The 26,246-nt window shown below is 43.7% G+C and overlaps 1 pseudogene; it reads left to right on the top strand.

Moving 5' to 3' along the window:
* LOC124028583 overlaps positions 1-24,450 on the top strand; it is a 30,388-nt pseudogene extending 5,938 nt beyond the window's left edge.
* Positions 24,451-26,246: the final 1,796 nt, after the last annotated feature.

Genomic DNA, 26,246 nt, shown 5'->3' with positions numbered 1-26,246 from the left:
ATAATACTATGATATACTATCATACTATACTATCATACTCTACTATCATATATACTATAATACTATGATATACTATACTATCTATATATCTATATACTATCATACTATACTATCAATCAAACTACTATCATACTATACTATCATACTGTAGTAATATGTATGATTTACTGCAAATGTTCTTCCTGTTATCTTACAGCTACGGCCTGCTGGGTCCGAGTGGGTGTGGGAAGACCACACTGTTGAAATGCATTGTGGGAACCCTGAAGATCTCCCGAGGGCACATCAGCGTGTTGGGGAAGCCGCCCGCATTTCCTGGTCACCAGGTCCCTGGGAGGATGGTGGGGTACATGCCACAGGTACACTGTTAACTTATAGGTACACAACATACCACAGGTAAATAGATTCATAGATGACACAATCTCTATCGCACTCCACACTGCACTTTCCCTCCTGGACAAGAGGAACACCTATGTGAGAATGCTGTTCATAGACTACAGCTCTGTGTTCAACACCATAGAGCCCTCCAAGCTCATCACTAAGCTCAGGACCCTGGGACTGAACACCTCCCTGTGCAACTGAATCCTGGACTTCTTGACGGGCTGCCCCCAGATGGTGAGGGTAGGTAACAACACCTCCGCCACACTGATCCTCAACACGGGGGCCCCTCAGGGTTGCGTGCTTAGTCCCCTCCTGTACTTCCAGTTCACCCACAACTGTGTGGCCGCGCACGACTCCAACACCATCATTAAGTTTGCTGACGACACAATGGTGGTTGGCCTGATCACAGACGACAAATGAGCTGATAATGGACTACAGGAAATGGAGTGCCGAGCACGCCCCCATCATCGAGAGCTTCAATTTCCTTGGTGTCCACGTCACTAAGTAATAATTATGGTCCACACACACCAACACAGTCATGAAGAAGGCACGACAACTCCTCTCTCCCCTCAGGAGGCTAATAATATTTAGCATGGGCCCTCAGATCCTCAAAAGGTTCTACAGCTGCACCATTGAGAGCATCTTGACTTGTTGCATCACTGCTTGGTATGGCAACGGCTTGGCATCCGACCTCAAGGCACTACAGAGGGTAGTGCATACAGTCCCAGTACTTCACAGGGGCAGAGCTCCCTGCCATCCAGGACCTCAATACCAGGCGGTGTCAGAAGAAGACCCTAAATATTGTAAAAGACTCCAGCCACCCATGCCATAGACTGTTCTCTCTGCTACCGCAAGGCAAGTGTTGCCGATGCACCAAGTCTAGAACCAACAGGACCCTGAACAGCTGCTACACCAAAGCCATACGACTGTTGTTAGTTAAATAGTTTACCAATTGCTACCCGGACAATCTGCATTGACCCTTTTTTTTACACTAACTATTTTGACTCGTCACGTACGTCGCTGCTGCTACTGTTTATTATCTATCCTGTTGCCTAGTCCCCCCTTTACCCCAATACCTGTTGCCTATATATCTACCTCAATTACCTGTTGCCTAGTCCCTTTACCCCTACCTATATATCTACCTCAATTACCTGTTGCCTAGTCCCTACCTATATATCTACCCAATTACCTATATATCTACCTCAATTACCTGTTGCCTAGTCCCTTTACCCCTACCTATATATCTACCTCAATTACCTGTTGCCTAGTCCCCCCTACCTATATATCTACCTCAATTACCTGTTGCCTATCCCTTTACCCCTACCTCTACCTCAATTACCTGTTGCCTAGTCCCTTTACCCCTACCTATATATCTACCTCAATTACCTGTTGCCTAGTCCCTTTACCCCTACCTATATATCTACCTCAATTACCTGTTGCCTAGTCCCTTTACCCCTACCTATATATCTACCTCAATTACCTGTTGCCTAGTCCCTTTACCCCTACCTATATATCTACCTCAATTACCTGTTGCCTAGTCCCTTTACCCCTACCTATATATCCTGTTGCCTAGTCCCTTTACCCCTACCTATATATCTACCTCAATTACCTGTTGCAATTACCTGTTGCCTAGTCCCTTTACCCCTACCCTATACCTATCTACCTCAATTACCTTACCTGTTGCCTAGTCCCTTTACCCCTACCTATATATCTACCTCAATTACCTGTTGCCTAGTCCCTTTACCCCTACCTATATATCTACCTCAATTACCTGTTGCCTAGTCCCTTTACCTATATATCCTACCTATCCCTTTTATATCTACCTCAATTACCTGTTGCCTAGTCCCTTTACCCCTACCTATATATCTACCTCAATTACCTGTTGCCTTTACCCCTCCCTTTACCCCTACCTATATATCTACCTCAATTACCTGTTGCCTAGTCCCTTTACCCCTACCTATATATCTACCTCAATTACCTGTTGCCTAGTCCCTTTACCCCTACCTATATATCTACCTCAATTACCTGTTGCCTAGTCCCTTTACCCCTACCTATATATCTACCTCAATTACCTGTTGCCTAGTCCCTTTACCCATACCTATATATCTACCTCAATTACCTGTTGCCTAGTCCCTTTACCCCTACCTATACCTATATATCTACCTCAATTACCTGTTGCCTAGTCCCTTTACCCCTACCTATATATCTACCTCAATTACCTGTTGCCTAGTCCCTTTACCCCTACCTATATATCTACCTCAATTACCTGTTGCCTAGTCCCTTTACCCCTACCTATATATCTACCTCAATTACCTGTTGCCTAGTCCCTTTACCCATACCTATATATCTACCTCAATTACCTGTTGCCTAGTCCCTTTACCCATACCTATATATCTACCTCAATTACCTGTTGCCTAGTCCCTTTACCCATACCTATATATCTACCTCAATTACCTGTTGCCTAGTCCCTTTACCCATACCTATATATCTACCTCAATTACCTATCGACTCGATACTGGCAACCCCGTGTATAGAGCCAAGTTATCATTACTCATTGTGTATTTATTCCTCGTGTTATAATTGTTCTATTTTTCTCTCTGCATTGTTGGGAAGGGCCCCGTAAGTAAGCATTTCACTGTTAGTCTACACCTGTTGTTTACGAAGCATGTGACAAATAAGATTTGATTTGATTTGATTTGACAGATGCACAAACCTCAGTTCCAAATGAACTCCTAACCTTTTAGACACTATGGAAGTGTATTGACATATGACTATAAATACCATGACAACATGATATGTCAACATAACATACTGTAGCAAACCACACCATTTTAATTTGTCTCGTAATTTAGTTCTTGTCTATCTTCATTTAAAATTTGTATAGAAAACGTTTAGTTTTTTTTTTTATCTTTCTCACCTTTGTAATAAATGTGCTGTATAAATAAAGTTTGATTTGATATCAACACAACACACACCATGACATAACATTGTGTTTCTCCTTCAGGACCTGGCGTTGTACAATGAGTTTACCATCAGTGACACCCTGACGTTCTTCGGAAGGATCCACGGCCTGTCATCTACGGACACCCAGGCACGCATGGACTTCCTGGTGGACTTCCTGGACCTACCTCAGAAGAGCAAACTAGTCCGAAATCTCAGGTAACACAACCGTGTCAACACAGTGGTGTCAAACCCATTAAATATGGCCCACAGATGGGTTGCATTTATATCATTGTTCTTTTATTTGTTTTAATTAGGGGGGGAAACAATCTCAATAGACATTAAAATAACAAAAAACAAATAGAAACTATGTATAAATGATAATGTACCTTCATCTATAGTCTCTTCACTCTGTCCAGCTGGATAACAGTCATCTATAGTGTCTTCACTCTGTCCAGCTGGATACCAGTCATCTATAGTGTCTTCACTCTGTCCAGCTGGATACCAGTCATCTATAGTCTCTATACTCTGTCCAGCTGGATAACAGTCATCTACAGTCTCTTCACTCTGTCCAGCTGGATAACAGACATCTATAGTCTCTTCACTCTGTCCAGCTAGATAACAGTCATCTATAGTCTCCACACTCTGTCTAGCTGGATAACAGACATCTATAGTCTCTACACTCTGTCCAGCTAGATAACAGTCATCTATAGTCTCTTCACTCTGTCCAGCTGGATAACAGTCATCTACAGTCTCTACACTCTGTCCAGCTGGATAACAGTCATCTATAGTCTCTTCACTCTGTCCAGCTGGATAACAGACATCTATAGTCTCTTCACTCTGTCCAGCTAGATAACAGTCATCTATAGTCTCTTCACTCTGTCCAGCTAGATAACAGTCATCTACAGTCTCTACACTCTGTCAAGGTGGATAACAGTCATCTATAGTCTCTACACTCTGTCCAGCTGGATAACAGTCATCTATAGTCTCTTCACTCTGTCCAGCTAGATAACAGTCATCTATAGTCTCTTTACTCTGTCCAGCTGGATAACAGTCATCTATAGTCTCTACACCCTGTCCAGCTAGATAACAGTCATCTATAGTCTCTTCACTCTGTCCAGCTAGATAACAGTCATCTATAGTCTCCACACTCTGTCTAGCTGGATAACAGACATCTATAGTCTCTACACTCTGTCCAGCTAGATAACAGTCATCTATAGTCTCTTCACTCTGTCAAGCTGGATAACAGTCATCTATAGTCTCTCCACTCTGTCCTAACAGTCATCTACAGTCTCTACACTCTGTCCAGCTAGATAACAGTCATCTACAGTCTCTACACTCTGTCAAGCTGGATAACAGTCATCTATAGTCTCTACACTCTGTCCAGCTGGATAACAGACATCTATAGTCTCTACACTCTGTCCAGCTTGATAACAGTCATCTATAGTCTCTTTACTCTGTCCAGCTTGAAACAGTCATCTATAGTCTCTTCACTCTGTCCAGCTTGATAACAGTCATCTATAGTCTCTACAACCTGTCCAGCTAGATAACAGTCATCTATAGTCTCTACACTCTGTCCAGCTGGATAACAGTCATCTATAGTCTCTACACTCTGTCCAGCTGGATAACAGTCACTAGTAAGTAGTACACTAGTATATCCCATTTTGATCTGGGGACAAAGTAGGCTACAGCCAAGGCTCAGATGGCTAGAAATAGAAGGAAACAGTTTCCTCCTGAGTGAGTTTCTGTTTGTGTGTCACGGCTTCTGTAAAAATGCTGTGTTTTTGCAACAGACATCTGTCAAGATGTCAATGCCAAAAGAAGACTCCCTCACTGACTGTACAGAACCAACAGCTCTCAGTCCCAGTATCCTGACTGTACAGAACCAACAGCTCTCAGTCCCAGTATCCTGACTGTACAGAACCAACAGCTCTCAGTCCCAGTATCCTGACTGTACAGAACCAACAGCTCTCAGTCCCAGTATCCTGACTGTACAGAACCAACAGCTCTCAGTCCCAGTATCCTGACTGTACAGAACCAACAGCTCTCAGTCCCAGTATCCTGACTGTACAGAACCAACAGCTCTCAGTCCCAGTATCCTGACTGTACAGAACCAACAGCTCTCTGTCCCAGTATCCTGACTGTACAGAACCAACAGCTCTCAGTCCCAGTATTCTGACTGTACAGAACCAACAGCACTCTGTCCCAGTATCCTGACTGTACAGAACCAACAGCTCTCAGTCCCAGTATCCTGACTGTACAGAACCAACAGCTCTCAGTCCCAGTATTCTGACTGTACAGAACCAACAGCTCTCATTCCCAGTATCCTGACTGTGAAGAACCAACAGCTCTCAGTCCCAGTATCCTGACTGTACAGAACCAACAGCTCTCAGTCCCAGTATCCTGACTGTACAGAACCAACAGCTCTCTGTCCCAGTATCCTGACTGTACAGAACCAACAGCTCTCAGTCCCAGTATCCTGACTGTACAGAACCAACAGCTCTCTGTCCCAGTATCCTGACTGTACAGAACCAACAGCTCTCAGTCCCAGTATTCTGACTGTACAGAACCAACAGCTCTCTGTCCCAGTATCCTGACTGTACAGAACCAACAGCTCTCAGTCCCAGTATCCTGACTGTACAGAACCAACAGCTCTCAGTCCCAGTATCCTGACTGTACAGAACCAACAGCTCTTATTTGTCACATACACATACACATGGTGTAGTTACCTCACAAGGACCCAGTGCTGCTCTGTAGTACAATAAACATCCCCCTTATACCTCACAAGGACCCAGTGCTGCCCTGTAGTACAATAAACATCCCCCTTATACCTCACAAGGACCCAGTGCTGCCCTGTAGTACAATAAACATCCCCCTTATACCTCACAAGGACCCAGTACTGCCCTGTAGTACAATAAACATCCCCCTTATACCTCACAAGGACCCAGTGCTGCCCTGTAGTACAATAAACATCCCCCTTATACCTCACAAGGACCCAGTGCTGCCCTGTAGTACAATAAACATCCCCCTTATACCTCACAAGGACCCAGTACTGCCCTGTAGTACAATAAACATCCCCCTTATACCTCACAATGACCCAGTGCTGCCCTGTAGTACAATAAACATCCCCCTTATACCTCACAAGGACCCAGTGCTGCCCTGTAGTACAATAAACATCCCCCTTGTACCTCACAAGGACCCAGTGCTGCCCTGTAGTACAATAAACATCCCCCTACCTCACAAGGACCCAGTACTGCCCTGTAGTACAATAAACATCCCCCCTACCTCACAAGGACCCAGTGCTGCCCTGTAGTACAATAAACATCCCCCTTATACCTCACAAGGACCCAGTGCTGCCCTGTAGTACAATAAACATCCCCCTTATACCTCACAAGGACCCAGTGCTGCCCTGTAGTACAATAAACATCCCCCTTATACCTCACAAGGACCCAGTGCTGCCCTGTAGTACAATAAACATCCCCCTTGTACCTCACAAGGACCCAGTGCTGCCCTGTAGTACAATAAACATCCCCCTACCTCACAAGGACCCAGTACTGCCCTGTAGTACAATAAACATCCCCCCTACCTCACAAGGACCCAGTGCTGCCCTGTATATTTAGTACAATAAACATCCCCCTTATACCTCACAAGGACCCAGTGCTGCCCTGTAGTACAATAAACATCCCCCTTATACCTCACAAGGACCCAGTACTGCCCTGTAGTACAATAAACACCCCCCCTACCTCACAAGGACCCAGTGCTGCCCTGTAGTACAATAAACATCCCCCCTACCTCACAAGGACCCAGTACTGCCCTGTAGTACAAGAAACATCTACCTCACAAGGTTAATGTTGCAGGGTTTCTCTGCTGCCTTACCAGCCCTGCTAACACACCTACTACACTGAGAAACCAGTGAGTGTGACCCATGTCAAACAAATGCAGCTGGATGGATCAGATATATCAGGTGTTTTATGTAACATTGTGTGTGTGTGTGTGTGTGTGTGTGTGTGTGTGTGTGTGTGTGTGTGTGTGTGTGTGTGTGTGTGTGTGTGTGTGTGTGTGTGTGTGTGTGTGTGTGTGTGTGTGTGTGTGTGTGTGTGTGTGTGTGTGTGTGTGTGTGTGTGTGTGTGTGTGTGTTTACAGCGGAGGGCAGAAAAGGAGGGTGTCTCTAGGAGCAGCCTTACTTCAAAACCCCAGTTATTGATTCTGGATGAACCCACAGTCGGGGTGGACCCTGTGCTGAGAGCCAAGTATGTACTGGACACACACACACACTTCTACAACAATTCACCTGCTTCACATTTCCCCCTTTTACATCCAATATAATGAATGTCTCCAACAGTCTGAAGATAACAGAGTAGTTTATGAACAACACTCTGTCTCCAACAGTCTGAAGATAACAGAGTAGTTTATGAACAACACTCTGTCTCCAACAGTCTGAAGATAACAGAGTAGTTTATGAACAACACTCTGTCTCCAACAGTCTGAAGATAACAGAGTAGTTTATGAACAACACTCTGTCTCCAACAGTCTGAAGATAACAGAGTAGTTTATGAACAACACTCTGTCTCCAACAGTCTGAAGATAACAGAGTAGTTTATGAACAACACTCTGTCTCCAACAGCCTGAAGATAACAGAGTAGTTTATGAACAACACTCTGTCTCCAACAGTCTGAAGATAACAGAGTAGTTTATGAACAACACTCTGTCTCCAACAGTCTGAAGATAACAGAGTAGTTTATGAACAACACTCTGTCTAGTTTATGAACAACACTCTGTCTCCAACAGTCTGAAGATAACAGAGTAGTTTATGAACAACACTATGTCTCCAACAGTCTGAAGATAACAGAGTAGTTTATGAACAACACTCTGTCTAGTTTATGAACAACACTCTGTCTCCAACAGTCTGAACCTGTCAAACACACTCTCTGCCTGTCATTACAGAATCCATTTAGTCTCTCATTCAGAATGACTGTATAAATCCTGTTGGAAGTATCTGGGTGTATAATCTGATTGTGTCATGGTACCAGTGCTCTGTTACAAAGCCCAGCCAAATCAGTCCAGTCAGGGTAATCCCAGGCAGGTCATAAGGCTAAGGCTGTGTGTCAAATGGCACCCTATTCCCTTTATAGTGCACTATCAGGGCTCATAGAGCTCTGGTAAGTAGTGCCCTTTATAGAGAATAGGGTGCCATTTGGGACCATAGGATGTGCCCTTAAACTGAGTTGTGTTATGTGTCCCTGTAGGATCTGGCAGCATCTAGTAGAGATTGTGAAAACTGGAAAAGTATCAGTCGTCATCACCACACACTACATAGAGGAGGCCAGGCAAGCCAACGTGGTAAGATACAGTCTATATACATGATAACTACCTACTGATAGACACTACATAGAGGAGGCCAGGCAAGCCAACGTGGTAAGATACAGTCTATATACATGATAACTACCTACTGATAGACACTACATAGAGGAGGCCAGGCAAGCCAACGTGGTAAGATACAGTCTATATACATGATAACTACCTACTGATAGACACTACATAGAGGAGGCCAGGCAAGCCAACGTGGTAAGATACAGTCTATATACATGATAACTACCTACTGATAGACACTACATAGAGGAGGCCAGGCAAGCCAACGTGGTAAGATACAGTCTATATACATGATAACTACCTACTGATAGACACTACATAGAGGAGGCCAGGCAAGCCAACGTGGTAAGACACTCACTCTGTCACACACAGTCCTTTTGTCAAATGCTCCTCTGTGAACGCTGTGCCTTGTTTATCTGTTGTCATAAGAGGAAATGGGAAACAGACAGAGCTTAACTGACCGTCCCTCCTCATATACATTATGAGCAGGCAATTATGAGGTCCCCTCTGCTGAGAAACAATGGGTCCTTTGGTAGTTCCTGTAGTTCTTCTGTGTTTTACCGTTTTAGAAAGGGGGGAGAGGTGCAGTATGGGTCTGCCTGTGTGTCACAGCATCGATGGTCTGGTTGTCTTCAATCAGAACACACTATTCCAGTTGTATACACTATTCCAGTTATATTCACTATTCCAGTTTTATTCTAGTTATATACACTATTCCAGTTATATACACTATTCCAGTTATATACACTATTCCAGTTATATTCACTATTCCAGTTTTATTCTAGTTATATACACTATTCCAGTTATATACACTATTCCAGTTATATACACTATTCCAGTTATATACACTATTCCAGTTTTATTCTAGTTATATACACTATTCCAGTTATATACACTATTCCAGTTGTATACACTATTCCAGTTGTATACACTATTCCAGTTGTATACTCCATTCCAGTTATACACACTATTCTAGTTATATACACTATTCTAGTTATATACACTATTCCAGTTATATACACTATTCCAATTGTATGGCCCTCACCATGTTCTCCATCAGACTACCGTAATTGCTGGACTATTAAGCGCACCTGAATATAAACCGCACCCACTGAATTATTAAAACATTTGTATTTTGTACATAAATACGCCGCACATGTCTATAAGCCACAGGTGCCTACCGGTACATTGAAATAAATGAACTTGGTCACTATCTTCCTCCTCCTGTGCACTGAAACCACTGAAGTCATCTCCTTCGGTGTCGGAGATGAATAGCCTCAGAATTGCTTCATCCGATGTTGGATCGTTTTCATTGTCGCTCTCGTCACTTTCATCTGGAGGCAAATACCCCGCTGAGCTCATGCTGCCCCTTCAACACGCAGCAGTCCAGCCTTTCCAAACCCGTTGATGATAGTGGATTTTTTGACAATGCTCCACGCTGTCAGGACCCACTGGCAGACTTGACCATAAGATGCTCTTCACATGCGACCCGTTTTAGTGAAGGATTTCTCCCCACTTGTCATCCAAGCCTCCCACTGAACAAGGAGCGCCAACTTAAATGCACGATTTACACTGATGTCGAGTGGCTGCAAATACTTTGGGCCATCTGCTTTTCTTCCCTCTGGAAGCTTTTGTTGTCTTTTTGCACTGAGTCAGTTCCTCACGCTGCTGTTTCCAACGTCTTATCATCGACTCATTAAGGCCAAGCTCCCGTGCAGCAGCTCTATTTCCTTTTCCAACAGCCAGATCGATCGCCTTCAACTTGAAAGCTGCATCATATGCATTTCTCCGTGTCTTTGCCATGATGAGGGTGACAAAATGACTACCGTAATCAGAATGATGGGAAGTTTGAGCGCGCTCGATTTACATCACATTATGTGACGGTGCTCAGTTTTTTGGCGCCATGAATCTTGTGAAAGCGGGAAAAATCCATAAATTAGCCTCGTCATTGTATAAACCGCGAGGTTCAAAGCGTGGGAATAAAGTAGCGGCTTATAGTCCAGCAATTACGGTAGTAGTGTTCATTCGCTATGGTTCAAAGTCTAATGCCTAGGAGCTACTGCTCTGTAAATCTACAGATTAGGTTCCTGTAAAACCTTTTTCCTGGTTTTCCTCTGAGATGATGTTTGTTTCTGAGCAGCCTTTTTCCTGGTTTTCCTCTGAGATGATGTTTGTTTCTGAGCAGCCTTTTTCCTGGTTTTCCTCTGAGATGATGTTTGTTTCTGAGCAGCCTTTTTCCTGGTTTTCCTCTGAGATGATGTTTGTTTCTGAGCAGCCTTTTTCCTGGTTTTCCTCTGAGATGATGTTTGTTTCTGAGCAGCCTTTTTTCCTGGTTTTCCTCTGAGATGATGTTTGTTTCTGAGCAGCCTTTTTCCTGGTTTTCCTCTGAGATGATGTTTGTTTCTGAGCAGCCTTTTTCCTGGTTTTCCTCTGAGATGATGTTTGTTTCTGAGCAGCCTTTTTCCTGGTTTTCCTCTGAGATGATGTTTGTTTCTGAGCAGCCTTTTTCCTCGGCGAGGAAATGAAATGTGATAAAAGTGGTGAAGGGGACAGACATGAAGGATGTGGTACTGAGGGATGTTTTGGTCCTGTACCACATGAACTACAGTACTGAGGGATGTTTTGGTCCTGTACCACATGAACTACAGTACTGAGGGATGTTTTGGTCCTGTACCACATGAACTACAGTACTGAGGAGATGTTTTGGTCCTGTACCACATGAACTACAGTACTGAGGGATGTTTTGGTCCTGTACCACATGAACTACAGTACTGAGGGATGTTTTGGTCCTGTACCACATGAACTACAGTACTGAGGGGATGTTTTGGTCCTGTACCACATGAACTACAGTACTGAGGGGATGTTTTGGTCCTGTACCACATGAACTACAGTACTGAGGGGATGTTTTGGTCCTGTACCACATGAACTACAGTACTGAGGAGATGTTTTGGTCCTGTACCACATGAACTACAGTACTGAGGATGTTTTGGTCCTGTACCACATGAACTACAGTACTGAGGATGTTTTGGTCCTGTACCACATGAACTACAGTACTGAGGGATGTTTTGGTCCTGTACCACATGAACTACAGTACTGAGGGATGTTTTGGTCCTGTACCACATGAACTACAGTACTGAGGGATGTTTTGGTCCTGTACCACATGAACTACAGTACTGAGGGATGTTTTGGTCCTGTACCACATGAACTACAGTACTGAGGGATGTTTTGGTCCTGTACCACATGAACTACAGTACTGAGGATGTTTTGGTCCTGTACCACATGAACTACAGTACTGAGGGATGTTTTGGTCCTGTACCACATGAACTACAGTACTGAGGGATGTTTTGGTCCTGTACCACATGAACTACAGTACTGAGGAGATGTTTTGGTCCTGTACCACATGAACTACAGTACTGAGGGATGTTTTGGTCCTGTACCACATGAACTACAGTACTGAGGATGTTTTGGTCCTGTACCACATGAACTACAGTACTGAGGGATGTTTTGGTCCTGTACCACATGAACTACAGTACTGAGGGATGTTTTGGTCCTGTACCACATGAACTACAGTACTGAGGGATGTTTTGGTCCTGTACCACATGAACTACAGTACTGAGGGATGTTTTGGTCCTGTACCACATGAACTACAGTACTGAGGGATGTTTTGGTCCTGTACCACATGAATGAACTACAGTACTGAGGATGTTTTGGTCCTGTACCACATGAACTACAGTACTGAGGGATGTTTTGGTCCTGTACCACATGAACTACAGTACTGAGGGATGTTTTGGTCCTGTACCACATGAACTACAGTACTGAGGGATGTTTTGGTCCTGTACCACATGAACTACAGGGATGTTTGGTCTGAGGGTATGTTTTGGTCCTGTACCACATGAACTACAGTACTGAGGGATGTTTTGGTCCTGTACCACATGAACTACAGTACTGAGGGATGTTTTGGTCCTGTACCACATGAACTACAGTACTGAGGGATGTTTTGGTCCTTACCACATGAACTACTGTACTGAGGGATGTTTTGGTCCTGTACCATGAACTACAGTACTGAGGAGATGTTTTGGTCCTGTACCACATGAACTACAGTACTGAGGGATGTTTTGGTCCTGTACCACATGAACTACAGTACTGAGGGATGTTTTGGTCCTGTACCACATGAACTACAGTACTGAGGGATGTTTTGGTCCTGTACCACATGAACTACAGTACTGAGGAGATGTTTTGGTCCTGTACCACATGAACTACAGTACTGAGGGATGTTTTGGTCCTGTACCACATGAACTACAGTACTGAGGGATGTTTTGGTCCTGTACCACATGAACTACAGTACTGAGGGATGTTTGGTCCTGTACCACATGAACTACAGTACTGAGGATGTTTTGGTCCTGTACCACATGAACTACAGTACTGAGGGATGTTTTGGTCCTGTACCACATGAACTACAGTACTGAGGATGTTTTGGTCCTGTACCACATGAACTACAGTACTGAGGGATGTTTTGGTCCTGTACCACATGAACTACAGTACTGAGGATGTTTTGGTCCTGTACCACATGAACTACAGTACTGAGGGATGTTTTGGTCCTGTACCACATGAACTACAGTACTGAGGGATGTTTTGGTCCTGTACCACATGAACTACAGTACTGAGGGATGTTTTGGTCCTGTACCACATGAACTACAGTACTGAGGGATGTTTTGGTCCTGTACCACATGAACTACAGTACTGAGGATGTTTTGGTCCTGTACCACATGAACTACAGTACTGAGGAGATGTTTTGGTCCTGTACCACATGAACTACAGTACTGAGGGATGTTTTGGTCCTGTACCACATGAACTACAGTACTGAGGGATGTTTTGGTCCTGTACCACATGAACTACAGTACTGAGGAGATGTTTTGGTCCTGTACCACATGAACTACAGTACTGAGGAGATGTTTTGGTCCTGTACCACATGAACTACAGTACTGAGGGATGTTTTGGTCCTGAACTACCACCTGTACATGAACTACAGTACTGAGGGTCCTGTATGAACTTACTGGTCCTGTACCACATGAACTACAGTACTGAGGGATGTTTTGGTCCTGTACCACATGAACTACAGTACTGAGGGATGTTTTGGTCCTGTACCACATGAACTACAGTACTGAGGGATGTTTTGGTCCTGTACCACATGAACTACAGTACTGAGGGATGTTTTGGTCCTGTACCACATGAACTACAGTACTGAGGAGATGTTTTGGTCCTGTACCACATGAACTACAGTACTGAGGGATGTTTTGGTCCTGTACCACATGAACTACAGTACTGAGGATGTTTTGGTCCTGTACCACATGAACTACAGTACTGAGGGATGTTTTGGTCCTGTACCACATGAACTACAGTACTGAGGGATGTTTTGGTCCTGTACCACATGAACTACAGTACTGAGGGATGTTTTGGTCCTGTACCACATGAACTACAGTACTGAGGGATGTTTTGGTCCTGTACCACATGAACTACTGTACTGAGGGATGTTTTGGTCCTGTACCACGTAGACCATGAACTACAGTACTGAGAGATGTTTTGGTCCTGTACCACATAGACCATGAACTACAGTACTGAGAGATGATTTGGTCCTGTACCACATAGACCATGAACTACAGTACTGAGAGATAATTTGGTCCTGTACCACATGAACTACAGTACTGAGGGGATGTTTTGGTCCTGTACCACATAGACCATGAACTACAGTACTGAGGGGATGTTTTGGTCCTGTACCACATAGACCATGAACTACAGTACTGAGGGGATGTTTTGGTCCTGTACCACATAGACCATGAACTACAGTACTGAGGGGATGTTTTGGTCCTGTACCACATAGACCATGAACTACAGTACTGAGGGATGTTTTGGTCCTGTACCACATAGACCATGAACTACAGTACTGAATACTACAGTATTTACATGCCTTATTTGTTCATATCTGCTTAGAGCTTCATTTGAGTAAAGTGGTTGTTTAAGATCCATATGCTTGCTCATATTGTATTCTTAACAGATTCATGAACAGATTCATGAGCAGATTCATGAACAGATTTCGTGAATAGATTTCGTGAACAGATTTCATGAGCAGATTCATGAGCAGATTTTATGAACAGATTTCATGAGCAGATTCATGAGCAGATTTTATGAACAGATTTCATGAGCAGATTCATGAGCAGATTTCATGAACTGATTCGTAAGCTGATTCATGAACAGATTTCATGAACAGATTTCATGAGCAGATTCATGAGCAGATTTCATGAACTGATTCGTAAGCTGATTCATGAACAGATTTCATGAACTGATTCGTAAGCTGATTCATGAGCAGATTCATGAACAGATTTCATGAGCAGATTCATGAACAGATTTCGTGAATAGATTTCGTGAACAGATTTCATGAGCAGATTCATGAGCAGATTTTATGAACAGATTCGTAAGCTGATTCATAAGCAGATGAAAAAAAACCATACAGTAAGAATATACAGTAGATTGTCTGTAAATAACTGATGTGAATATGTACAGAAAACCAAAGGAGAAAGTCTTCACAGTATATCTGGTTATTTGCCTCAATGGGCCCTGGTCAAAAGTAGTGCACTAAATAGGGAATAGGGTGCCTCTTGGTACGCGTAATAGATGTCCTTTACAATACAGATCTAAGATCAGATTACATGTAGCCCCCATAGAGCTGTATCAATATAGGGTTGGAACATATCTGACCCTGTGCCTGAGGTATCAGTGGTTAGTGGCAACTTCTGCCTACTGTATTCCCTCTGACCTATTACCATGAGACAGACATTTAGACAACTTCTGCCTACTGTATTCCATCCCCTCTAACCTATTACCATGAGACAGACATTTAGACAACTTCTGCCTACTGTATTCCCTCTGACCTATTACCACGAGACAGACATTTAGACAACTTCTGCCTACTGTATTCCCTCTAACCTATTACCACGAGACAGACATTTAGACAACTTCTGCCTACTGTATTCCCTCTGACCTATTACCATGAGACAGACATTTAGACAACTTCTGCCTACTGTATTCCCTCTAACCTATTACCACGAGACAGACATTTAGACAACTTCTGCCTACTGTATTCCCTCTGACCTATTACCACGAGACAGACATTTAGACAACTTCTGCCTACTGTATTCCCTCTAACCTATTACCACGAGACAGACATTTAGACAACTTCTGCCTACTGTATTCCCTCTAACCTATTACCACGAGACAGACATTTAGACAACTTCTGCCTACTGTATTCCATCCCCTCTGACCTATTACCATGAGACAGACATTTAGACAACTTCTGCCTACTGTATTCCCTCTGACCTATTACCATGAGACAGACATTTAGACAACTTCTGCCTACTGTATTCCCTCTGACCTATTACCACGAGACAGACATTTAGACAACTTCTGCCTACTGTATTCCCTCTGACCTATTACCACGAGACATTTAGACAACTTCTGCCTACTGTATTCCCTCTAACCTATTACCACGAGACAGACACTGCCTACTGTATTCCCTCTGACCTATTACCATGAGACAGACATTTAGACAACTTCTGCCTACTGTATTCCCTCTAACCTATTACCACGAGACAGACATTTAGACAACTTCTGCCTACTGTATTCCCTCTGACCTATTACCACGAGACAGACACTGCCTACTGTATTCCCTCTGACCTATTACCATGAGACAGACATTTAGACAACTTCTGCCTACTGTATTCCCTCTGACCTATTACCACGAGACAGACATTTAGACAACTTCTGCCTACTGTATTCCATCCCCTCTAACCTATTACCACGAGACAGACATTTAGACAACTTCTACCTACTGTATTCCCCCTGACCTATTACCACGAGACAGACATTTAGACAACTTCTGCCTACTGTATTCCCTCTGACCTATTACCACGAGACAGACATTTAGACAACTTCTACCTACTGTATTCCCTCTGACCTATTACCACGAGACAGACATTTAGACAACTTCTGCCTACTGTATTCCCTCTGACCTATTACCATGAGACAGACATTTAGACAACTTCTGCCTACTGTATTCCCTCTGACCTATTACCACGAGACAGACATTTAGAATACTTCTACCTACTGTATTCCATCCCCTCTAACCTATTACCACGAGACAGACATTTAGACAACTTCTACCTACTGTATTCCATCCCCTCTAACCTATTACCATGAGACAGACATTTAGACAACTTCTACCTACTGTATTCCCTCCCCTCTAACCTATTACCACGAGACAGACATTTAGACAACTTCTGCCTACTGTATTCCATCCCCTCTAACCTATTACCACGAGACAGACATTTACATCTGAGTAATTTAGCAGATGTTGTTAACCAGAGAGATGGATCAGTTCTCACTTCTCTATTGTAGCCAGTTGCATTGTCCTGCTGAACCACTAAGGCAGAAGTGAAAGTAGTGTGAAGTGCATAGTACTGTATTCTGCATTTAGCTTCTCACACTCAACACAGATCTGACTGGAAACACACTGATAAGACTCTCTATGTTCCAAATGGCACCATATCATTATTATTATTATAGTGCACTACTTTCTACCAGGACCCATAAGGCTCAGGTTAAAAGTAGTGCACGAAATAGGGAATAGGGTGCCATTTGGGACACAGTGGTTCCTTGTACCACCTGTGTAATGTATTCAGACTGTATTTAGGGCACATTCTATTACCACAGTGTGTTCTAGTCTACAGTTCTACCTCTGTGTTCTACTCTTCAGTACTACCTCTGTGTTCTACTCTTCAGTACTACCTCTGTGTTCTAGTCTACAGTTCTACCTCTGTGTTCTACTCTACTGTACTACCTCTGTGTTCTACTCTACAGTTCTACCTCTGTGTTCTACTCTTCAGTACTACCTCTGTGTTCTAGTCTATTGTACTACCTCTGTGTTCTACTCTACAGTTCTACCTCTGTCTTCTACTCTACAGTTCTACCTCTGTGTTCTAGTCTATTGTACTACCTCTGTGTTCTAGTCTACAGTTCTACCTCTGTGTTCTACTCTACAGTTCTACCTCTGTCTTCTACTCTACAGTTCTACCTCTGTGTTCTAGTCTACAGTTCTACCTCTGTGTTCTACTCTACAGTTCTACCTCTGTGTTCTAGTCTACAGTTCTACCTCTGTGTTCTAGTCTATTGTACTACCTCTGTGTTCTAGTCTACAGTTCTACCTCTGTGTTCTACTCTACAGTTCTACCTCTGTGTTCTAGTCTACTGTACTACCTCTGTGTTCTAGTCTACTGTACTACCTCTGTGTTCTAGTCTACTGTACTACCTCTGTGTTCTAGTCTATTGTACTACCTCTGTGTTCTAGTCTACTGTACTACCTCTGTGTTCTAGTCTATTGTACTACCTCTGTGTTCTACTCTACAGTTCTACCTCTGTGTTCTAGTCTACAGTTCTACCTCTGTGTTCTAGTCTACTGTACTACCTCTGTGTTCTAGTCTACTGTACTACCTCTGTGTTCTAGTCTACTGTACTACCTCTGTGTTCTAGTCTATTGTACTACCTCTGTGTTCTACTCTACAGTTCTACCTCTGTGTTCTACTCTACAGTTCTACCTCTGTGTTCTACTCTACAGTTCTACCTCTGTGTTCTACTCTACAGTTCTACCTCTGTGTTCTACTCTACAGTTCTACCTCTGTGTTCTAGTCTACAGTTCTACCTCTGTGTTCTACTCTACAGTTCTACCTCTGTGTTCTACTCTACAGTTCTACCTCTGTGTTATATTCATCCATAAGAACTCATGGCTTCATTATAAACACCTTGTTGGTCATCAGTTTGTCAATGGCCCAATGCAGATAACAACATTAACAAATACCTAAGATTGATAGAGGATAGCTACTCTCTAGCCACTATTTGAATCATTTCTTTATTCAGTTTACAGTGAGAAAGTTATGTATCACCCAATGTGGTGACTTTTTCCACAATGTTTGATATGACTCCAACGACTGAATCAGGCCCCTCCCTCAGTAGCTACACGGCTCCAGTGTTCACAGAGAGAGCAAACCAACTAGGACATAGGTGACATGATGACTGGGCCTGAGCCTTCACCACCTGACGTTATATAATTATACCATGAGCAGATATCTCTCCTGTCACACTAAGACCTGTCCTACAGGAACATTCTTGACTAAGGCTATTTCTTTAATCTTTCCTTGATTCCTCACATCCTCTCTCCTCGCCTCCTTCCTCAACTCCATTGTAAATAACCCTGCTGTTTTCTATCTCTCCAGGTGGGTCTGATGAGGAATGGCCGACTGTTGGCCGAGGGACATCCAGAAACCATGATGAAACAGCACAATGCACCGGTGAGTACCCTACAACAAAGTGGACTGCTGACGGAGTGGACTGCTGACGAAGTGGACTGCTGACAGAGTGGACTGCTGACAGAGTGGACTGCTGACGGAGTGGACTGCTGACGGAGTGGACTGCTGACAGAGTGGACTGCTGACGGAGTGGACTGCTGACAGAGTGGAGTGGACTGCTGACGGAGTGGACTACTGACAGAGTGGAGTGGACTACTGACAGAGTGGACTACTGACAGAGTGGACTGCTGACGGAGTGGACTGCTGACAGAGTGGACTGCTGATGGAGTGGACTGCTGACGGAGTGGACTGCTGACTGAGTGGACTGCTGACGGAGTGGACTGCTGACAGAGTGGACTGCTGACGGAGTGGACTGCTGACGGAGTGGACTGCTGACAGAGTGGACTGCTGACAGAGTGGACTGCTGACGGAGTGGACTGCTGATGGAGTGGACTGCTGACGGAGTGGACTGCTGACTGAGTGGACTGCTGACGGAGTGGACTGCTGACGGAGTGGACTGCTGACGGAGTGGACTGCTGACAGAGTGGACTGCTGACGGAGTGGACTGCTGACGGAGTGGACTGCTGACGGAGTGGACTGCTGACAGAGTGGACTGCTGACGGAGTGGACTGCTGACGGAGTGGACTGCTGACGGAGTGGACTGCTGACGAAGTGGACTACTGACAGAGTGGACTGCTGACGGAGTGGACTGCTGACAGAGTGGACTGCTGACGGAGTGGACTGCTGACGGAGTGGACTGCTGACAGAGTGGACTGCTGACGGAGTGGACTGCTGACGGAGTGGACTGCTGACGGAGTGGACTGCTGACGGAGTGGACTGCTGACTGAGTGGACTGCTGACGGAGTGGACTACTAATAGAATTGACATCTATCCGTGTTGAAGTCTAGCATTTTTGTTGGCATTTTAACTCTTGACTGTTGCCTTTGTGTCCAGTTAATTTTTTGGGTTTGCTAACAGTAACTCTTTATCACCACTAGACAACAGTCCTGTTAACAGTAACCCTTTATCACCACTAGACAACAATAACCCTTTATCACCACTACACAACAGTCCTGTTAACAGTAACCCTTTATCACCACTAGATAACAGTCCTGCTAGCAGTAACCCTTTATCACCACTAGACAACAGTCCTGTTAACAGTAACCCTTTATCACCACTAGACAACAGTAACCCTTTATCACCACTAGACAACAGTCCTGTTAACAGTAACCCTTTATCACCACTAGACAACAGTCCTGTTAACAGTAACCCTTTATCACCACTAGATAACAGTCCTGCTAGCAGTAACCCTTTATCACCACTAGACAACAGTCCTGTTAACAGTAACCCTTTATCACCACTAGACAACAGTCCTGTTAACAGTAACCCTTTATCACCACTAGATAACAGTCCTGCTAGCAGTAACCCTTTATCACCACTAGACAACAGTCCTGTTAACAGTAACCCTTTATCACCACTAGACAACAGTAACCCTTTATCACCACTAGACAACAGTCCTGTTAACAGTAACCCTTTATCACCACTAGACAACAGTCCTGTTAACAGTAACCCTTTATCACCACTAGATAACAGTCCTGCTAGCAGTAACCCTTTATCATCACTAGACAACAGTCCTGTTAACAGTAACCCTTTATCACCACTAGACAACAGTCCTGTTAACAGTAACCCTTTATCACCACTAGACAACAGTCCTGTTAACAGTAACCCTTTATCACCACTAGATAACAGTCCTGCTAGCAGTAACCCTTTATCACCACTAGACAACAGTCCTGTTAACAGTAACCCTTTATCACCACTAGACAACAGTCCTGTTAACAGTAACCCTTTATCACCACTAGACAACAGTCCTGTTAACAGTAACCCTTTATCACCACTAGATAACAGTCCTGCTAGCAGTAACCCTTTATCACCACTAGACAACAGTCCTGTTAACAGTAACCCTTTATCACCACTAGACAACAGTCCTGTTAACAGTAACCCTTTATCACCACTAGACAACAGTCCTGTTAACAGTAACCCTTTATCACCACTAGATAACAGTCCTGCTAGCAGTAACCCTTTATCACCACTAGACAACAGTCCTGTTAACAGTAACCATTTATCACCACTAGACAACAGTCCTGTTAGCAGTAACCCTTTATCATCACTAGACAACAGTCCTGTTAACAGTAACCCTTTATCACCACTAGATAACAGTCCTGCTAGCAGTAACCCTTTATCACCACTAGACAACAGTCCTGTTAACAGTAACCATTTATCACCACTAGACAACAGTCCTGTTAACAGTAACCCTTTATCACCACTAGACAACAGTCCTGTTAACAGTAACCCTTTATCACCACTAGACAACAGTCTTGTTAACAGTAACCCTTTATCACCACTAGACAACAGTCCTGTTAACAGTAACCCTTTATCACCACTAGACAACAGTAACCCTTTATCACCACTAGACAACAGTCCCGTTAACAGTAACCCTTTATCACCACTAGACAACAGTCCTGTTAACAGTAACCCTTTATCACCACTAGACAACAGTCCTGTTAACAGTAACCCTTTATCACCACTAGACAACAGTCCTGTTAACAGTAACCCTTTATCACCACTAGACAACAGTAACCCTTTATCACCACTAGACAACAGTAACCCTTTATCACCACTAGACAACAGTAACCCTTTATCACCACTAGACAACAGTAACCCTTTATCACCACTAGACAACAGTAACCCTTTATCACCACTAGACAACAGTAACCCTTTATCACCACTAGACAACAGTAACCCTTTATCACCACTAGACAACAGTCCTGTTAACAGTAACCCTTTATCACCACTAGACAACAGTCCTGTTAACAGTAACCCTTTATCACCACTAGACAACAGTCCTGTTAACAGTAACCCTTTATCACCACTAGACAACAGTCCTGTTAACAGTAACCCTTTATCACCACTACACAACAGTCCTGTTAACAGTAACCCTTTATCACCACTAGACAACAGTCCTGCTAGCAGTAACCCTTTATCACCACTAGACAACAGTCCTGTTAACAGTAACTCTTTATCACCACTAGACAACAGTAACCCTTTATCACCACTAGACAACAGTCCTGTTAACAGTAACCCTTTATCACCACTAGACAACAGTCCTGTTAACAGTAACTCTTTATCACCACTAGACAACAGTCCTGTTAACAGTAACCCTTTATCACCACTAGACAACAGTCCTGTTAACAGTAACCCTTTATCACCACTAGACAACAGTAACCCTTTATCACCACTAGACAACAGTCCTGTTAACAGTAACTCTTTATCACCACTAGACAACAGTAACCCTTTATCACCACTAGACAACAGTAACCCTTTATCACCACTAGACAACAGTAACCCTTTATCACCACTAGACAACAGTCCTGTTAACAGTAACTCTTTATCACCACTAGACAACAGTCCTGTTAACAGTAACCCTTTATCACCACTAGACAACAGTAACCCTTTATCACCACTAGACAACAGTCCTGTTAACAGTAACTCTTTATCACCACTAGACAACAGTAACCCTTTATCACCACTAGACAACAGTCCTGTTAACAGTAACTCTTTATCACCACTAGACAACAGTCCTGTTAACAGTAACTCTTTATCACCACTAGACAACAGTAACCCTTTATCACCACTAGACAACAGTCCTGTTAACAGTAACTCTTTATCACCACTAGACAACAGTCCTGTTAACAGTAACTCTTTATCACCACTAGACAACAGTCCTGTTAACAGTAGCCCTACATTGACCCTATTTCCTCCTACCACCCACCCACTGACTCCTACAGCTATCTGAGACGTCTGACTGTGTTGACTGCTTTCTGTGTTGACCACTGATCATATAAACCCTTGACTGTGTTATCTGTGTGTTCAAGTGACTGTGTTGTCTATCTCCTCTACTGCCCCATCCACCCACTGCAGACCCTGGAGAAAGCCTTCCTGCAGCTGTGTGAGACCTCAGACCAGGTGGACTCCAAACACAGCACCTCCCCTCTGGGCGGGGTCCTAGAGAGCAGCCAATCATTCGAGAGCGGCCGGGACGAGAGTCTACCAATCCTGGGAGCCGGATCGGGACCAGTAGAAGAGCTGCCCAAATACTCAGGTAAATGTAGGGTTGTATGGACACTATACTGTATATACTCAGGTAAATGTAGGGTTGTATGGACACTACACTGTATATACTCAGGTAAATGTAGGGTTGTATGGACACTATACTGTATATACTCAGGTAAATGTAGGGTTGTATGGACACTACACTGTATATACTCAGGTAAATGTAGGGTTGTATGGACACAACACTGTATATACTCAGGTAAATGTAGGGTTGCATGGACACTACACTGTATATACTCAGGTAAATGTAGGGTTGTATGGACACTACACTGTATATACTCAGGTAAATGTAGGGTTGTATAGACACTACACTGTATATACTCAGGTAAATGTAGGGTTGCATGGACACTACACTGTATATACTCAGGTAAATGTAGGGTTATATGGACACTATACTGTATATACTCAGGTAAATGTAGGGTTGTATGGACACTACACTGTAGACGAATATTGCTGAACATTGCTGCTTAAACTGTGTGTGTGTGTGTGTGTGTGTGTGTGTGTGTGTGTGTGTGTGTGTGTGTGTGTGTGTGTGTGTGTGTGTGTGTGTGTGTGTGTGTGTGTGTGTGTGTGTGTGTGTGTGTGCGTGTGTGTGCATGTGCGTGCGTGCGTGTGCGTGTGCGTGTGTGTGTGTGTGTAGCGGACTGGAAGGTACGAGTCAGGCATGTGATGCCAAAGTGGAGGAACATCGCAGCTCTGATTATCAAGACCACGGTGCGGATGAAGAGAATGCCAGGGTGAGGATGATGATGGTGGTGGTAGTGATGATGATAGTGATTTTGGTGGTGGTGGTGATGATTAAGGGGGGTGATGGTGGTTGTGGAGGGAGTAGATGAAGGGTGGTAGTGCTAATGGTAGTGGTGATGATGATGAAGGGTGATGGTGTTTATGAGGATGATAACGATTATAATGATGGTGGTGGTGAGGATGATGATGAGGAGGAGGCAGAGGATGATGACGAAGAGGAGTAGTAGTAGAATGAGAATGAAAGATTTCCAATAGTATTTGCCCCCTTGTCTGGTATCTGTCCAGGTCCCTGTGTTTCCAGTTCCTGCTGCCAGTCATCCAGATCTCTCTGATGTGTCTGTGTATCGGAGGAGACCCCAAAGAAATACAGGTGGCTGTGGTCAACAATGAGACCTCCTCCAGCTCCTATAGCCAATCCCTGCTCTCCTTCCTGGACAACTCCAGCGTGCAACAGGTACTGGACCAATCAACTGGGTGGCATTCATTATTGCATACCGTAGCAAAGCGTTTTGCCACAGAAAAGGAAAAACAAGCGTTTCTTATTGGACAAGTTCAGGTAATCCCTCCCTGTTTCAGTCTGGAGGCAAACTAAATGTCCGTTTGTTAGGTATTAAGGGGTCAGACAGAGTTTGTTGTGGAGGAGGGGCACGACCTAAAAGAGGAAGTAAGAAGAGTTACACTCTACACTCAGTCCCTGTTTACCTCTAGGTAGCTGTTTTCACTTCTGCTCTGCTCATTATCATTCCAAAAACACGTTCATGTGCTGAGTGTCTGTACAGGAACAAGCCAAGCAAAAACACGTTCATGTGCTGAGTGTCTGTACAGGAACAAGCCAAGCAAAAACACGTTCATGTGCTGAGTGTCTGTACAGGAACAAGCCAAGCAAAAACACGTTCATGTGCTGAGTGTCTGTACAGGAACAAGCCAAGCAAAAACACGTTCATGTGCTGAGTGTCTGTACAGGAACAAGCCAAGCAAAAACACGTTCATGTGCTGAGTGTCTGTACAGAAACAAGCCAAGAACTTGTGTGTTTTGTTATTACAGTACGTGCTGTACAGAAACAAGCCAAGGACTTGTGTGTTTTGTTATTACAGTACGTGCTGTACAGAAACAAGCCAAGAACTTGTGTGTTTTGTTATTACAGTACGTGCTGTACAGAAACAAGCCAAGGACTTGTGTGTTTTGTTATTACAGTACGTGCTGTACAGAAACAAGCCAAGGACTTGTGTGTTTTGTTATTACAGTACGTGCTGTACAGAAACAAGCCAAGGACTTGTGTGTTTTGTTATTACAGTACGTGCTGTACAGAAACAAGCCAAGCAAAAGCACTTTCAGAGCCAACTCCATAATCCACCTTTAAAAGGAATTGTGTGTTTTGTTACTACAGTACGACAAAACAGTTTGAGTATCTACCACACTGTCCTCCTTGTCAAAATCCCGTGAGCAAAATTACGTCTAAAAGATGTATAGAGTACGACATTATGAGTCATAATACCCATAAAACCTAGCGGTCAAACAGGGAAATGGTTCCAATCATTTTTCCACCATTCATTTTCCCCATAGTGGATTTTAGAAACACTTCGAATAAGGGCTGTGTTTCGTGTATTCTTACCCTGGGGTGACGTTTTGATAACCTTGTAAATCTCTTTAGGACTTACATTTTTTTTTTTTACCTTTATTTAAACAAGGTGCATTTTTTCTTGCTTTGACTGTGATGTGTGATTGTTTATGTACCTTAGTTGAATGCTCTGACTGAAAGTCTCTCTGGATAAGAGCGTCTGCTGAATTACCAAAATGTAAATCTGAAAATGAACATTATTCTAATGAGCTCCGCCCCCAAATAAAAACCACATTTGATTGGTCTGAACCGGACCAAATCTTAACCAATCATAATGTCTGTTTCACAAGTTTGGACAGTACAATAGAGTACAGTGCAGTGCTGTACAGTACACTTTATTGGGACCAGATTGAGGCTGGACCAGAGGTGACCAGAAAACATTGTCTGTGGTTGTTGAAATCAAAGCCAGAGCAGACGGACCAAATTTCAACATCATTTCAACATCAATGGACAAAGGCATTGGACCCTGCTCACTGGGAAGTAGTCCACTATATGGAGGAATAGGGTGTAATACTGTCCTCCTGGTCAGACTTAGTCCACTAGATGGAGGAATAGGGTGTAACCACTAGATGGGAGGAATAGGGTGTAACACTGTCCTCCTGGTCAGACTTAGTCCACTAGATGGAGGAAT

This window comes from Oncorhynchus gorbuscha, unplaced genomic scaffold (assembly GCF_021184085.1).
Source record: "Oncorhynchus gorbuscha isolate QuinsamMale2020 ecotype Even-year unplaced genomic scaffold, OgorEven_v1.0 Un_scaffold_4462, whole genome shotgun sequence".
NCBI lineage: Eukaryota > Metazoa > Chordata > Actinopteri > Salmoniformes > Salmonidae > Oncorhynchus > Oncorhynchus gorbuscha.
This window is presented reverse-complemented; position numbering and strand designations above follow the sequence as displayed.